The sequence below is a fragment of the Pongo abelii genome, chromosome 9 (assembly GCF_028885655.2).
Source record: "Pongo abelii isolate AG06213 chromosome 9, NHGRI_mPonAbe1-v2.0_pri, whole genome shotgun sequence".
Lineage (NCBI taxonomy): Eukaryota > Metazoa > Chordata > Mammalia > Primates > Hominidae > Pongo > Pongo abelii.
Genome location: NC_071994.2, coordinates 9,801,616 through 9,816,043, shown reverse-complemented (window position 1 = coordinate 9,816,043; position 14,428 = coordinate 9,801,616).

Here is a 14,428-nt window from a genome sequence, read left to right as displayed (position 1 = left end):
CTTGTACTCCCCTCTTGCTCCCTAACCATTGGAGAGCAGATAAGCAACTCCAGCCCTGCCTGCAGTCTTACGCCCCTTAGTGCTTTGATTTGATTTGATTCTTTTCATCATAGTAAAGCACACAAGCTACTGCCACTTTTTTTTTTTTTTTGGTGTTATTCTCAAAAGAAGATACTGAGGCTCCTAGGCAGAGCTGTCACCAGAGGCTGCATGCCAATTGGTGACCAGGAGCCTCCGGCGGGCCCAGTCCAGACTTCCCAGGTCAGCCTTAGAAGCCAAAGGGTTTGCCTCCTACTCAGCACTGTTAGGGATCCACCCCGGAGATGCAGTTTCTGGGTTGATCTAGGGAAGGGCCCAGGGCTGAGGATCCTGAATGAAGTAGTTGTTCAGTCGTTTGAATGAGGCTGCTCCAAACTGGCCCCCGGCAGCATTCTTATTGACGCGCCATGGTTTTCAAATCTCCCCAGAGCCCTGTGTGCTGGGAAAACCCAGCCCTAGAAAACTGAAAACAACAAAATGTTCTGGGTTATTTATAAACGAAACCCAGACCCTGTCGTTATGTATGGCCACTTGACTTTCTCCAAAGAGCTTAAAGGACTGAAAGAAGGGATCTCTGTCACCCCGGTGAGGCTCACGTGGCCAGGAATTAATTCCCCCAATTTCATGGAGTTGGCACCCAGCTTCCAGGCAGCTTCCTTATCTTGTCATGCCCCACACCGAAAATGTCCTAATTTTTTTTTTCTTTTGTGTTTTCTGAGTAGCGCAGTTTGTTTGGTGGGAAAGTTTTATAAAATGTGAATGAACCATTTCACTTTTGGTTTCTCCGCTGTTTCACTTTCTGCCTGTCTGCCTGAGCCCATGGCAGATCGATGGAGGGTTCAAGTATTTTCCTTTTATCTCAGAAACCGGGCCATCCCCCACTCCCAGTGTTTTATTCTTCAGTTAATAAATCCATTCCCTGCAAACCCAGGGCCTTGAGGTACCTACCCACTAGCTCTCCTCAGAAATGCCCTCATCCAGCAGAAAGGGGCCTTACCTCCCCTCTAAGTGGTCTGCTTGGTCCTGTCATGGCCTGATCTAGGAAAATATCTACGAGGTCCCTAGAGACAACTTAAAAAAAAAAAAAAAAAAAGGCCAGGTGCAGTAGCTCATGCCTGTAATCCCAGCACTTTGGGAGGCCGATGCAGGAAGATCACCTGAGATCAAGACCACCCTGGCCAATATCGCAAAACCCCGTCTCTACTAAAAATTACAAAAATTAGCCAGGTGTGGTGGCATGCACCTGTAATCCCAGCTACTCAGGAGGCTGAGGCAGGAGAATTGCTTGAACCCGCGAGGTGGAGGTTGCAGTGAGCCAAGATTGCACCACTGCATTCTAACCTGGACAACAGAAGGAGACTCCATCTCAAAAAAAAAAAAAAGAGAGGTGGCTTTTCCACTTGCGGTGCCGTGCAGTGAGGAGCTCTTATCTGTGCTCTTGGCCATGCCATCCAAGGGCCAGCTGCAGTCCGTGCAGTTCACTGCAAACATGGCAGTGGCCTCATCAAGGTGAATGGGTGGCCCCTGGAGATGATGGAGCCGAGCGCCACAATTCAAGCTGTTGGAACTAGTTCTGCCTCTGGGCAAGGAGCAATTTGCTGACATGCACACCCATGTTTGTGTGAAGGGTGGTGGTCATGTGACCCAGATTTATGCTATCCTTCAGTCCATCTCCAAAGCCTTAGTGGCCTATTACCTGAAATAAATGGATGAGGCTTCCAAAAGGACCAGAGGCATCCTCATCCAGCATGACTGGACCCTGTCAGTAGCTGACCCCCATTGCTGCAAATCCAAAAACGTTGGAGGCCCTGGTACCTATGCTTACTACCAGAAATCCTACCGATAAGTCCATCACGGGGACCAGGATTCACCTATATAATAAACTATGTTTGAGAGTTTGTTTTTTTTTTTTTTTGAGACAGAGTCTCACTCTATGTCACCCAAGCTGGATGGAGTGCAATGGTGCGATCTCAGCTCACTGCAACCTCCACCTCCTGGGTTCAAGCAATTCTCCTGCCTCAGTCTCCCAAGTAGCTGGGATTACAGGCGCCTGCCACCATGCCTGGCTAATTTTTTGTATTTTTAGTAGAGACTACTAAAAGTACATGTTGGTCAGGCTGGTCTCGAACCCCTGACCTCAAGTGATACACCCACCTCAGCCTCCCAAAATGCGGGATTACGGGCATGAGCCACCACGCCCGGCCGATATATTTTTTTTTAAGGAGTTTTTCTCCAAATATGGCAGAAAAATCAGGCTGAGAAAAACCAAAACACATAGGTTTCTCCCTGGGATGAGGAGTGGTTCATTCTCTCCACTGAGAGAGTTTGCATATCAGCACAGATTTTTGTTCTCGCAGTCATGAGATTTGGGCAACAAATCAGTTTTGCCAACACAAGGTAAGGAACTGAGGAGGACTGTTCTTTTGAATGCCGGGTCTCCCACACTGGCAAGAAGAGTGTCCTCTCCGCACCATGAGGCCTTTCTCTTGTAGCAGCTGTGGCCTTTGGGTGATGGCTCTGGGGAGATTGCTGGGCCCCAGAGGGCTCTGAGGGCATCTGGCAGCCGGAACATGGCCCAACTTGGAGGTGACTATGTCAGAATCTTAACTGCTTTCAAATTCCAGTGAGAAAGAGCCTGAGGCCCGGGATGTCCAGTGACTGCTCGAAGTAGCCCAGACTGAATGAGAATCTGGGCCCTCGGAATCTTTTTTTTTTTTTTTTTGAGACGGAGTCTCCCTCTGTTGCCCGGGCTGGAGTGCAGTGGCGTGATCTTCGCTCACTGCAACCTCCGCCTCCTGGGTTCAAGCGATTCTCCTGCCTCAGCCTCCCGAGTAGCTGGGACTACAGGTGCGTACCACCATGCCCAGCTAATTTTTTCTATTTTTAGAAGAGACGGGGTTTCACCGTGTTAGCCAGGATGGTCTTGATCTCCTGACCTTGTGATCTGCCCACCTCGGCCTCCCAGAGTGCTGGGATTACAGGTGTGAGCCACCACGCCCGGCCAGGGCCTTCTGAATCTTAACACTGCCCTTTCCACACTCTAGCCACTTGAAGTTGCAAGGACGGGCAGGTGGAAAAGCAGAGAAAGAGGGTTTCGAGAGCCTCTTCCCCAGATGCAGGCTGAAGTGAATCTCTGCCCTGAAGCTCACCAGCACTTCCTAGCCCCTTTGCTGCTCTGCAGCCTGGGGGACAGGCTTACACATTTGTCAGGATGATGTACACATATAACCGCACAGTGCTTTGCGGAGCTGAGACTTATAGGTCTCTGAGCACTTTCAGTAAAAGCCCTAGTTCACCTGCCAGTCTTCTGTGTGTGTGTCTCAGTCCCTGCAGCTTCTGGCGCTGCCTTGCTGGGGCTGCTGAGGCCGGGGCTGCCGCTGAGTGCAGGGTGCAGGGTTTACCCTAAACTTATTGGAGGGCCCAGGCCTTTGCCTGACTCCACAGGAAATGGCTTATTATTTGGCACATGAGCAATCACCTTCTGTGGTGACAACATTAGGGGTCCCTTGTAGGGTGCTGGGGTCCCCCTTGCCCTACACTAATGAAATGGCGAGTGTAACCCCACTGTCCCCCAGCCTCAGCAGCCTGAGAGTACAAGTGAGGTGCATGGGCTTAGCCTCTCTTGTATGAGTGCAGGCTGCTGCCGTGCACACGGCCCCTCTGCATTTCCAGGGGGCTCTGAAGTGTGTCTCGTGTGTGCAAAAACGAGCCTGCCCAAGTTCTGCTCCAGCTGCCTCTCCCTTGCCTTGGCCTCGCCCTGCAGGCCCCCTGTGGCCCTGAGCCTCACCATGGGCTCACAGGCTGGGGGCTGGAGGGTAATTCTGTCCCCAGCTGTGTGTCACACTCAGCCACCAGGGCCCATCTTCAACAAGCCCAGCTCCTCTGGCCTCTGGCCCAGCCCCTCACTCCCATACCTCAGGAGTCAGACATCGTGCCTAAGGCCACCCTCCTGTCCCCACTGCTGGGCTAACACCTCCCTCCTCCATCCCCCCAAATTAAAGTCTCTTTGTAGGTCACTTGGGGTGGTACATGGTGGTCCCCCAGCCCACCTGTCTGCCGACACTCAGTCTCCCTCTCCGTCCTGTGGCCCAGCCGCCACATTCCTCTGACCTGCAGCTTCTTTACTGTGCCCTTAAGTACAGAACATGGTGACGCTCCATCTGCAGGGAGACTGGAGACCAGAACCCTCCCCTGAGGCCCACGTCTGCCCAGGCGCCATGCTTGCTCCTAGAGGTACATGTTGGGGTGTCCCCGAGGGCAGGAATGTAGTGGGACCCTCTCAGAGGTGGGGTCAGGCCTCCGTCTCCTGCTCACCTAACCTGGTCCCCTGCCCCTTGGCTCCATGTCCTGTCCCAGAAACACCTCTCTTGCCCTTTGGTCATCATTAAGCAGAATTTCAGGATGTCTGCAAGATCCCCCACCCCTGGTGTACGTACCCAGTGTAATGCTGGGAATGCGGATCTGGTGACTTACTCCATGACACGCGGTGTTAGATGGTGCAGTCCACCATACAAAGGGAGATAATCCCAGTGGGCCCCCCCGTTCACTGAGCCCTCTGAAAGCAGAGCTGGCTGGGCAGTGGCTTACGCCTGTGATCTCAGCACTTTAGGAGACTGAGGGGGTGGGTCACTTGAGCCCAGGAGTTCAAGACTAGCCTGGGTAACATGGCAAAATCCCATCTCTACCCAAAATACAAAATATTAGCTGGGTGTGGTGGCATGCACCTGTAGTCCCGGCTACTCAGGAGGCTGAGGTGGGAGGATCACCTGAGCCAGGGAGGTTGAGGCTGCTTTGAGCCATGATCATGCTACTGCACTCCAGCCTGGAGCACACCACGTGGAAAGGAATGTGGGTGACCTCTAGGAGCTGAGAGGGGCCCCAGCAGACCACCAGCAAAGAAACGGGGACCTCAGTCCTACAGATGCAAGGAGCCGGATTCTGCCAACAAGAATGAGCTTGGAGACAGATTCCTTCCCCTGCCTCCCGGTGATAGTGCAGCCTGGCTGCCACCTTCCTTCAGCATCTGACACTCTGAGAACAGAACTCAGTCATGCTGGGCCCAGACTTCTGACCTACAGAACCAGGAGCTCATAAATGGGGGTGGTTCTAAACCACGAAGTTTGTGGCACTTTGTTGTATAGCAATAGAAGGTAGCTACCGCAATAGATTTGTCTTTTTGTCGGTCCACGAGTCCCTTCACAGGCAACACCTGGCAGCCACTAGACATGGGACCAGAGAAGAAAATGGAAGGACCCAAAAGTGACCATGGAGTACCAATCACTGGGATAGATTTCAGAAGGGAATACAGCATCACCTGGCTACACACACACACACACACACACACACACACACACACACACACACACACACACACACACACACACACACACACACACACACACACACACACACACACACACACAGAGTGATTCTCAGCTGGGTGTGATTTTGCTCCCCAAGGGACATTCTTGGTATGATTATTTTGGGGATTGTTGCTGGCATCTACTAGGCAGAGGACAAGGCTGCTGCTGACCATCCTACAACACACAGGGCACTCCCACAGCAGAGAATTACCCTGCCCGAAATGCCAATAGGGCAGAAGCTGAGGCATCCCGATGAGCGCGCACACACACACAGGTGCGCGTGCACACCCACGCACGCGCGTGGCTGGCCATTATTGAGAAGCAGTGTAGCATAAAGGCCAAGTGCATGGGCTTTGGAGCAGACTGTTCAGGATCAAATCCTACAGACCGTATGATCTTTAGCAAGGCACTCAAGAGATAACAAAAGCACCTGCCTCCTAGGATGACATGAGTTCATGTGCACAGAGTGCGTAGAACAAGTGAGTCAGCTTACTCATGATTACAGGAAGTGTCTACGGGGTTATCCCTGCATCGTAGGAACTGGGGCAATTTTTATTTCCTTTTCTATGTTGTCCAAATGTATATAATGGATGTACGTGACTTGTTTAATTGGGGGGAAACGGAGAGAAAAAGATGAGGAACATTCTACAAAACAACTGATCTAGACTCTTCAAAAATATCAAGGTCTTGAAAAACAAAGAAAGGCTGAGGATGGTTCTGGATTAAAGAAGACCGAGGAGAGCTGACACCAGATGTGAAGCCTGGTCCCGGCAGACTGGGACAATCAGAGACATTTGAAAGTGGACTGTATGTTAGATAATAGCATTGCATCACTGTCATCAGGCCTGAATCTGGTAACTGTCTTGTGGTCGCGTAAGAAATGTCATTTTTCTTAGGAGATACATATTGAAATATTTAAGGGTAAAGGGCTAGGACTTATGTAACTTACTCTCCAGTGGTTCAGAAAATGTGTGTGTGTGTGTGTGTGTGTGTGTGTGTGTGTGTGTGTGTGTGTGTGTGTGGGTGTGAGACAGAGAGAGAGAGAAAAGGGAGCAAATATTATTGCAGGCCGGGCATGGTGGCTCATGCCTGTAATCCCAGCACGTTGGGAGGCCGAGGCGGGCAGATCACCTGAGGTCAGGAGTTCGAGAACAGCCTGACCAACATGGAGAAACCCTGTCTCTACTAAAAATACAAAAATTAGCCAGGCGTGGTGGCGCATGCCTGTAATCCCAGCTACTCGGTAGGCTGAGGCAGGAGAATCGCTTGAACCTGGCAGGCGGAAATTGCAGTGAGCGCTATTGCACTCCAGCCTGGGCAGTAAGAGAGAAACTCCGTCTCAAAAAATATATATATATAAAAATGTATTTTATATATAATTGCAAAGTGTTAACTGTCGATGAATCAAAATAAACGGTATATGGATGTTGTTCGTACTTTTCTTGCAACTTTTCTGAAGCTGTCATCATTGTCAAAAAGAAAAACAGGCGGCCGGGCACGGTGGCTCATGCCTGTAATCTCAGAACTTTGGGAGGCCGAGGTGGGCAGATCCCCTGGGATTAGGAGCTCAAGACCAGCCTGGCCAACATGGTGAAACCCTGTCTCTACTAAAATACAAAAATTAGCTGGGCATGGTGGTGGGTGCCTGTAATCCCAGCTACTCGGGAGGCTGAGGCGGGAGAATCGTTTGAACCCGGGAGGCAGAGCTTGCAGTGAGCTGAGATCGAGCCACTGCATTCCTGGGCAACAGAATGAGACTCCGTCTCAAAAAAAAAAAAAAAAAAAAAGAAAGAAAAACAAAATCAAAAAAGGCCTGTACCCAGCTGTCCTTTAATAGGCACCATGTGGCCTGGTCCAGTGTTAGGTCCATCACCCCATGACCTGACAGTCCCTGCTGGAGAAGCACTCTGCAGTAGCATCTGTGCATTACAATACTCATTATAACCCCAACAGTGCTCATAATAACAGCGCTCATAATAACCCCAAGTGTTCTCTTCACTATACAGCAGTGAGCAAGAGTGAAGAAGCTTCGGCTCCATCAACTGCATGAGACTCAGCCAGACACGGCACCGTGATTCCATTTACATTAATAACAACAAATCCAGACAAAATGCTCGCAGACTCTTTGGGACAGTGTACGGGGTAGTAAATCCCAGAGAAAAGGAGAGGAAGTGATTACCGTAACACTCAGAACTGTGCTGACCATGGGCTGGGGGGACCTGGAAGGGCATTTCTGGGGGCTCTGCAGGTTGTTACATGGGGACTCATTGTGAATTCTATGAATAGACATTATACAGTGATGTTTTTATACACACCACAGCGGGAAGAGCCCCACCAGGGCCACCTTGGGGAAGGCAGTGCGCGCCTGGGACCCGCAACTGTGTGTAGGACGCTGGCACCTGGGCTGTGCCCTTGGCCCAGGACAGTGTCCTGGCCAAGCCAGGCGCAGTTCTAGGCGGCCCGGGGAAGGAGGACCCAGGGGCTACTCCCCCAGGCCTTGGGAGCCGCGCGGTGGGGAGGGTTGGCCCCGCCCCGCTTGGGGTGCCCGGGGCGCCCCCTAGTGGTGGCCACCGGGAGTAAGCCTTGCAGAAGAGGAAGCTGTCCCCGCCCGCCCCGCGCCTCCGTCCCCTTTCGGCATCTTTGCCCCTGGCATTCCTTCCTCCTCCAGTGCTCACGACCTGTTTCTGGGGTTCACCTCAGCAAACGCCGACCTCACACTCACCTCTCCCAGGGAGGCTTTACTCCTCCCCGCCTGGGCCTTCTCTCTCTGAGGCTGGCGTAGTCAATCTGCACAACCTCTCAGGGCCTCTGTCAGCGTAGCGTTTCACACACGTGTGGTGTGGAAGATGGGACAAAGACAATACTACGGAGGCCTCCCACCGCCAGCTCTGTGCTGACCGCCCCACTGTGTCTAGGCTCCCTCCCTAAGCAACTTTGCTCATGCACAAGGCCAGTCCTTCTGTGTGCATTTATTAAGTGCCTCCTTTGAGTCTCTGAGGCTACAGGAAAAAAGTCAGTGGCCGCCACTCCTGGGGGCTCTTAGGCTGGTGGGGGAAATAGCCCGGTGTGGGTGATGGGGCATGATGGGGGCGCTAACATCCCAGCCATAGAGCATCCAGGGAGCCAGTGAGTGGGGTAATGGAGGGTGGGGCGGGGGGCCAGGCAGGTGTCTGGGAGGGAGTGACCCTTGGGCAGGTCTTGAGGAGTTCTGAGAGGGGTTGGAGGTGAGACCCAGGCCAGGGAAATGTGCATGGGCTCAGGGCCTGCTGGGTAAAGAACACAGGTCAGGGGGATCAAGGAGCCGGGGGAGGGTGCTGGATCTGCCTTGCTCATGCATTGGAACAGGTCTCCAATAGCCCTCGCAGGCTTTTGTGGGATCACAGTGCTCTGCAGAGGCAGATGCAGGAGGACCCCCAGGGCAAGGTGGCTGCTGTCTGCACCCCTTTCACCCTAAGCCAGTGCTCTGGGTCTGAGGCCTGACAGCCCCAAGGGGGTTAGAGTCCAGGGCCCCACCATCTAGCCCATGTATCCCGAACACCTACTATGCTGGTGGGTGGGGGAAGCAGCCAGGGAGGATAAGTAAGTCGTGGACCTTGCCCTCAAGGAGTCTGAGACCAGCACAGAATTAGATAAGCACACAGGGCTCCTTAACTCTGCAGTGAATGAGATAAGGGTGGCGGGAGAGGCCCACGAAGCTGGGGTGTGGGCAGAGAGGGGAGCAGTGCCTGCAGAGTCATGGGAAGGTCTGCAGGGAGGGGTTGCTGAGCTGGGCCATGGCAGAGGCCGATCTGGGCCCAGGGATTCAGAGCAGCCAGGACAGCGTGAGCAGACCTGCCTGTGGGAAGGGGAGAGGGACAGTGTCTTGGGGCCAGATGTTTGTTGGCTGCCTACAGTCATCAGACAGCCAAGAAGGAGAAGGTCCAACTTGCTCTGTGACTTCAGCAAATGTGCACCCTCTCTGAGCCTGTGTCCTAGCGTCCCAAACAGGTTCATGATGGATGCCAGGAGGACTAGGTCCTGGATGTGCGTGCCCAGCAAACAGAAAGGGCTCAATAGCCAATGCCTGTTATTAAGCAATTTGACATTTATTCCTAGGTCTCTATTTCCCATTTTACAAATTTTATTTTGTAGTACCAGAAACCTTTTTATTCAAATGAAAAATTCTGACAGGGCACAGTGGCTCATGCCTGTAATCCCAGCAGTTTGGGGGGCTGAGGCAGGACTGCTTGAGGCCAGGAATTTGAGACCAGCCTGGGCAACATGGTGAAACCCCATCTCTACGAAAAATACAAAAATTAACCAGGCATGGTGGCACGTGCCTGTAGTCACAGCTATTTGGGAGGCCGAGATGGGAGGACTGTGTGAGCCCTGGGAGGTGGAGGCTGCAGTGAGCTGTGATTGTACCACTGCACTCCAGGCTGGGTGACAGAGCGAGCAAGACCCTGTCTCAAAAAAAAAAAAAAAAGGAAAATTTCCTCAGAACCCCGTTGTATAAGAAACAGGTGGGGCTGGGCGCGGTGGCTCAGGCCTATAATCCCAGCACTCTGGGAGGCTGAGGTGGGCAGATTATCTGAGGTCAGGAGTTCGAGACCAGCCTGGCCAACATGGTGAAACCCAGTCTCTGCTAAAAACACAAAAATTAGCCGGGCATGGTGGTGCACGCCTGTAATCTCAGCTATTTGGGAGGCTGAGGCAGGAGAATCGCTTGAACCCAGGAGGCAGAGGTTGCAGTGAGCCAAGATCACACCAGGAGGGGAGGCTTCCTCCCAGGAGGAAACCTGTTGCATTCCAGCCTGGGCAACAGAGCAAGACTCTGTCTCAAAACAAACAAACAAACATCACAAAGAAATAGGTGGAAATGAGGCTGTTGTGGGAGGCGGGACAGGGGTGGGGTCAGCTGTCCTGTCCTGGGTTGGCTGCTCTTCCTCTACCAGCAGCCGGGGTCCTGGGCCCTCTTAGAAATCCTAGCGGCTGGAGAAGCTGCTCCACCAACCACAGGGCTGCGCTCCAGGGAGATGAGACTGGCAAAGGAGGGGAGAGCAGGAAGCAGATGGGGAGGCTGGCTCAGGGCCCCGTCCCGGGTGGGGGGGCTCCAGCACAAACACTGGGCCCAGAGCACTCAGCCCCCCTTGGCCACACTGCATGTCGGTGGGTGCTTCCTCAGGGTGCAAGACAGAGGCTCAGGATTGGTTCAGCAAACATTTATTGAGCACACGCCTGGGCTGGGAACTGAGCTCATAGATGGGGAGAGGAGCGAGACACAAGCAGAAACCAGCACCGGGGCTCCGAGAGGGCAGTGCCCTGGGATAGCACAGTGTGGGGGTGCCCAGGTGGGGACTTGGAAGCTTCAAGAAGGCCTTCTGGAGGCAGCAAATGCTTGGACAGAGCTTGAAAGGGTTAGTAAGAGTAAGCCTGGCAAATAAGCTAGGAAGAGTGTTGCAGCCCAAGGGAACCGCACAGGCAAAGCATAGAGGTGCCACAGGGCAGGCAGGGCAGGGGCGGGACTGAAGCTGTTCAGGCTCATCTCGGGGAATGAGACAGAGGGAGGTGGGACCATGAGTGCTGCACTGGGGTTGCAGGGTCTCTGCTGACTGCTGGACACCCCCGGCCCACCCCTATCCCTGCAGGTCCTGGTGGCTGGCATTGAGGCGAACATACCTGTGACCTATGGAATTGGCAGCCAGAGGGGAGACGAGAGCACTGGCTGTCAATTCATAGGTCAGAGCCCTGTGCACTCGGTCTCGGCAGCCCGCCGATAGCCCTCCACCACCCGCCACCATCTGGCCTGGGAGCGTCGCCACGGTAGTCCTGGCTGGTCTGCTGGGCAGCACCTGCCTCTCCTTCTTCGTGGGTACCGGCCCTCGCCCCAGATAACAGCAGCCCCACTGGAACCAGTGGGCACTTCCACATGGAGTTGCTGTTACAGGGGGCGGGAGCCAATTGGAGCCCGGGGCCATGCCTGGCATCCGCCTTGGGCAGGGCTCTGGAGAGTGTGCCACGCCCGCTCACCTGGGCGCCCCAGTCTTCGTGGCCCCAGGTCCATGGTCTTTTCACCGAGGCTTCTTATCATCCGGGGCCCACACCTGGCGCCCCGTGTGCTGCCAGCACTCCTTCCTGGGCGAAGTCCAGGCTCAACCCCAAATCGGCCTCATAAAGCCGGGAGCGGCTCTGATTTACAACTCCTGGGCAGCCTTTGCCCGCTCTGATGACCCCACGCCCTCTGTCCCCAAGTTATTTTGTTTCCTTGTTTCTTTCCCAACCAGAGCTGGGCCTCAGTTTCAGGTTTGGCCACTGTCACCTCTGCCCTTTGCCCACCCTCCCTGCTGCAGCCATGGGGCAGAGGGACAGCAAGGGACAGCTGGCACTTGTCAGTCCCCAGGGACCTCCCAGTGCCCGATTTCATGAGGATGGCCCCGTATGGGAAGCTGAAGATGAGACTGAGAAGAAGTGTGGGGGTCTGTGGGGAGGAGGGCACAGAAAGAGGGATAGTGAGGCAGAGGGGCTGAGAGAGGAAGAGAAGAGTAAGGCCGCGGATGGCGGTGCACACCTGGAATCCCAGCACTTTGGGAGACCAAGGCAGGAGGATCTCTTGAGCCCAGGAGTGCAAGACCAGCCTGGGCAACACAGTGAGACCCCATCTCCACAAAAAATTAAAAATTAGCCCAGTGTGGTGATGCATGCCTGTGGTCCCAGCTACTCAAGAGGCTGAGGCGCATCAAGTAGCTCCCAGCTACTTGAGCCTGGGAGGTCGAGGCTCCAGTGAGCTGAGATTGTGCCACTGCACTCCAGCCTCAGCGACAAAGAAAGACCCTGTCTCAAATAAAAATAAGAGGAGCAGGTAGAGAACTGGAAAGGAACAGAGAAAACAAACAGACAGTGGATGACAAGGTGTAGGAAGGGGGACGACAGGGAACTGGAAAAGATGTAGATACACAAACCTGCCGCAGAACGTGAGGAACAGGCTGTGAGCAGTGGCTCGCCTGGAAGGACGCTTAGGACCTCAGTGGCCTGGAAGACAGCAGGGGCCTGGGAGCTGGGTGACCTTGAGCAAGTAGCGTAACCTCTCTGAACCACTGTTCATATGTCAATCAGGACTTATGAGGCCACCCTGCACGCTGGCCTTGACGGGTGGGAAGCATCTGCCCTGGGACCCTTGGGTCTCTCTCCGCTGTGGGGAGAGGAAGCAGCTGCTGGCCAGGGTCCCCGAGTGAGCCCAGGGCTCTGGGAGGCAGAGCTTCCTCTTGCAAAGCATGTTCTCGTCCCTCCCAGACAGGTTCCGGTGACAGGTACCAGTCCTGCAGAGACCCAGCAGGCATTTTGGGAGACTCCAAAGCTTCTGGAGAGAAAGGGGAGCTTTTAGAGTAGACTTGGGCCCTGCCCCCTTTGCGAGTGGTGGATACAGGCCTAGAGAGACAGAGGGGGCCGCCCAAGGTCACAGAGCAGGGCCCCAGGGCATGTGCTGCCCAAACAACCTTCCCGAAGTGGCGTCCCCCCTCTCGGGATGCAGTCAGGGTGGGATGGGGGATCCCTAGGCTGGAATCCTTCTGCCTGGGGGGACAGACCTGCGAAGGAAGACACCGTAGCTGGTAGCTGGCCCTCCACTCAGCCTGGCGGCCCTTCCCACAGAGGCCTGGGCGAGACCAGCCTCCTGCAGCGTGGTGTCCAAGTGCCCTGGCCTGGCAGAGGCAGCGCCCGATCAGGAATCCTGGCTCCACAGCTCTGAGCGCTGATGCTAAGGCCCCCTCATCTCACAGTGGAAACCAAGGCACAGAGAGGAAGGGGCTCATCCCGGCCACCCCATGGCTGTCCAGGTCCCTTTCTTCCTCAGGATTGGCCACCCTTCAGAGGTGCCTGGGTTCAGGAGCCTCCTAGGACAGGGAGTGCAGCAGGGGTCCTACCACTCAGGAAGCCTCTTACCTGAGTGCTGGGCTGGCCTTCGGGGCACAAGGAGGAAGTGGGGACACCCTGGGCCCAGGGCCTTTTGAGCCGTTGACCCAGCCCCTGGTGGTGGTTAATGATTATCCCACCACCGTCAATACTGATCACAAGTGTGGTTCGAAGGGCAGGAAGCCCTGGACTGTGCCCGGGCAGGGTGGGGCGGGTCCAGGAAGCATCAGGCTGGGCCCCATCTGCCTCTCCGGGTGGCATCAGCACCCAGTCGTCCACAGCCATCTCCTCCAGGGCCTCGCCCTCCTGATCTCTTACCAGCCTGCTGCCCCAGGTGTCCGTGGGCAGCCAGGACCCCAGGGTCCCTCGGGAGAAAGCTTCTGCTCTGTTCCCAGTACCCAGATCTCCCCCACTCAGAAGGGGCCACAGAGCAGGGCTGGGGGACCTTTGCTAACCCCAGAGGCCTGTGGAACCTAGCAAGGTGAGGGTCCCCTGATTCCCAACCCGAGCCTCGGTTTCCCCATGGACCCGCCCACCTCTGTGCGGTGCCACTGGGAAGCAGGGCAGGGAGGAGCACGGTGAGAGCAGCTCCTTTTTTGCTCACAAGAAACAAGATGTGTGGGGGGCAATGGGCACTCCCTGGTCCCATGTAAAGCTTTGTGCAGTGAGGGTTGGGATTCCAGCTGCAGCGCTGCTCCAGCACACCTCCCCTCTCCAAGTGCTGAAGCTGGGACCCCAGAGCAGAGTGGAAGCCAAGGGGCCGAGGCCTGGGCCACCCCAAAAGCCCTCATTAGGGATGGTGAGAGCAACATCTAGAACGCCTCGGGTTCAGGCTTCCCCGAGTGGCCTCAAGCAACAACCAGGCAGCGTCAGCTGGGCAGGTGGGCTCCAAGGACCATCCCTCCCTCCCCTGGCAGCCGCACGTAGCTCCTGCCATATCAGGAGTGGGGCTGGAGTGGCAGCTCCCTGGGAGGGGCAAGGCAGAGCCGAGCCAGGGGAAGGCGTGCAGGGCTGGGTGCCTCTGGGTCCCCCTGTGCCCTGATCTGCTGGGCAAGGCCGGGAGGCGTGGCGACCCCTGGTGGTGACATGGGAGGTGCTGGGTGCAGAGGTGGGATATGGGGCGGAGCCAAGGTCAAGGC